Source organism: Malaclemys terrapin, chromosome 10, assembly GCF_027887155.1.
Source record: "Malaclemys terrapin pileata isolate rMalTer1 chromosome 10, rMalTer1.hap1, whole genome shotgun sequence".
Taxonomy (NCBI): domain Eukaryota; kingdom Metazoa; phylum Chordata; order Testudines; family Emydidae; genus Malaclemys; species Malaclemys terrapin.
This window is the reverse complement of record NC_071514.1, coordinates 22,255,814-22,258,929: the sequence shown is the minus strand read 5'-3', so window position 1 is coordinate 22,258,929 and position 3,116 is coordinate 22,255,814.

Here is a 3,116-nt window from a genome sequence, read left to right as displayed (position 1 = left end):
CTTTTCTAAGACCGTCTACTTTGCCTTTAGGGAAAAAATATGGAAAGAGGCGGAAAGTTTCAAAATGCTAAGACACCTTTAATTGGTACCTTGCAACCCCTTTGCAGGTCCTGTAACTGAGCAAATTCATACCCGTAGTAGCTTTGTTTTATAATGAGACTGGCTGCTTAGACAAGACAAGCTAAACTACAAGTCAAAACAGACGTACAGCAGATTTACTTTTTGCCCAGAAATAACAAAGCATTTCTGACCTTGGTATTGAAGCTCAGGTTCCTTTGGATGCTTTGGCCAATAGACCTTTTATCTTTGATATTGCCCTTGGCTGGCCAACAATGACGTGAACTCCAGACAGCGTGCCAAATTTCTAACCATAATAAAAGAAATTAAACTCTCAACACATGTGGAAGGGTTGAATGAACTCACTTGTAGTCTTTTATCTAAGATACCTACCTTGTTTTCCCTCCATGTCACTAGCATTTGTGAATGTCCTTGGATTTCCAAAATAACCAAGTATATTTCCTAGTACACAAACGTAGCTTGCCTCAGGCATCTGGGTAAAAATTATATTGTGCTTTATTTTTATCCGACACTTAGTGTTGTAATGCTTTGCATTACTTTACTTTTTTTCAAAATATTTAGCAAAAGAGCATAGTACTTGTCAGACCAGACCATAGATTCACCAGGCCTAGCTCCATCTTTTCTCTTTGACAATGACCAATGCTTGACTCTTAAAGGAAGGCAAAAACATAACAGACAACCATGCTGTAAAAGAGGGAGAAGGGTTCCTTGCTGGTCCCTGCTGATGTTAAGTTATGCCATAAACCATGGGATTTGTTTGTCCCTGCGGAGGCAGATACTGTTATCTGTATGAGTATGACCACATGGCGGGGTGGGGGAGCATTGTCCAACTTGCCGGGGAAGAGGGACTAGTGCTTTACGTGTGTGTATGGTGGGGAGAGGGGGTGTGTGTACTGCAGAAAGGGGGAGTGGGTCAGCGTGGTGACACTGACTCATCCCCAGAGACCAGAAGGGTTGGGGAGTTGAAAAGGGACAAGCATGGCAAGAGAAGCCCTTTTTTCCCTGGACCAGGTGGTGTAGCACCCACCCACTGTCCCGCCCCTTGAGGTGGTGAAATACTAGGTTTGGTCAGGACCTGCTGTAGGAATCATGCTAGCCGCTCCTTCCTAGGGGGACTGGGAAATCATTTTTCCCTGACCACCAGATTAACCTAGGTGGAGTGGGGGGCTGGGGTTTGTCTTCCCCACAATGGGTTCAGGGAGAGATCTTTTACAGCAAGTAGGGAAGGGAGTTAAGCTATGATTTTGCAACTCATTATGTAAGTGTGGGGGTGGATGTGCAGTGCAGGGATAAAGTGACCTGATAAATGGTTTTGTAAAGGACTTAAAAAGGAGGTATTGGTTAAAGGAGTGGAATGGGGAATTCAGGGCTCCTATGACTGGTATGGCAGGAAGCCAACCCCTCTTTCTTATAGCCCACCTTAACCCTCGTTTGTGGGAGGGGCAGGGGTGGTAAGGTCATAGCAATGGGTTGGCTGGGGGACCTGGATGGAAAAAAAAAGGGGACCTGGTGAAACCTGCTGGGTAGATATTGAATGAACATGGAGTTACCTGCACTGTACACTTTTATCTGCCGGGTAGTCCCAGACATCTAATAATAAAGTCGAGGTCTGATTAAAACCATATCAAGTGTCTCCTGTCCTCCTTTTGGTATAGCCAGACAAGAGATGTTTTACAGCTTGTTACTGTGCAATACATTAGATTAGATGAGTAAAACACTCTTTTAACTCTGCTCTTACAATAACTAGATGTGTTTTTGCGTTGTTCTCCGATCACTTAATATCTAAGTTCCAGGGTATAGGCACTCAGCATGTCCAGGTACAGCTGTTGTAGCTATTTCCAATATTTTGGGTTTTCAAAACGTTTATCTTGAAACTCGCATATTGTGCTTTCGTTTATTGTGTGTTTTTGTCTCGTACTGTAGAAGAATGTACTACCATACTCAGTTAGCAGTAATAGTATTATTATATTTATGTAGTGCACAGAATGTGCTCACTGCTTTACAGAAAACAAGAAGATGAGCTTACAGTCTAAGTAGAAGATGTACAGAATACAAACAAAGGATGGGTCAGGAAAGTAATGATTCAGAACCTTATGAATTCAAGTGTTGCCATAGTGTTTTGGATCATTACTTTGAAATACTTGTAGCACTTTTTAAAGAAAAGGTCTTACTGTCAAACAAAATGTCAAATGACCCTTTGGAAATGTGTACTACACTGACAGGTAGTTGGATCCCTGGATGTCTTTTGTACCTATGGATGCTCCTGTATCTTACGTTGCTTTACTGTTGTCCTCTTGCATGCTGGGAAGGCTTTGTGGATAAAAGCCACAGGAAATCAGAGCTCTATTTGCTGTTTTGTCACAGCCTTACCAGGTGAGTCTGGCCAAGTCACCTCACCTCTGCAAAATGCAGGTAATTATACTATAATTATCCACAAGATACTATAAAGCCTAATTAATGAATGTCTGTAAAGCGTTTTAAGATCCCGGAGATGGTATGCCATAGAAATTGTATTATAATTGTTGTTCTGACTTCAGCAATTATTCTGATGTTAACAATATGTCACCCAATACTAGCATGAAGGTGACTGCCTTAAAGATTATGGATTTCATATATGGTAATGGAGATGTCTGCTTTTATATGACAGTAAAAGATAAGCATAGAAAGTGCTGCCTATGGAAAAGTTTGCTTTCTTCTACAATTCAAGAAAATATACCCTGAGTACAGGGTGTGCACATCATTGCTGTGTATCTTTGTTCTCTGATAAATGTAATGGGCTGATTTAAAATAAGTACCATTGACATATCCATATATCTGCTGCAGAAGATGAAGACCGCAATTGAAGTTTAAGAATGCAATGGAGATGCAGAAACAGAGGATGAGGGTCCAAAGAAGTCCCTAGTGTCCTTTCTGATTCCCAAGTCCTCTCCTCTGGAACCTTCATCTCCTAAAATCCAATCCCTACTGTGTAAGACATTCAGTCTCCAATATGTGTCCAGTACATGTATAGGATGTGATAGATTAAATCCTGGATTAAT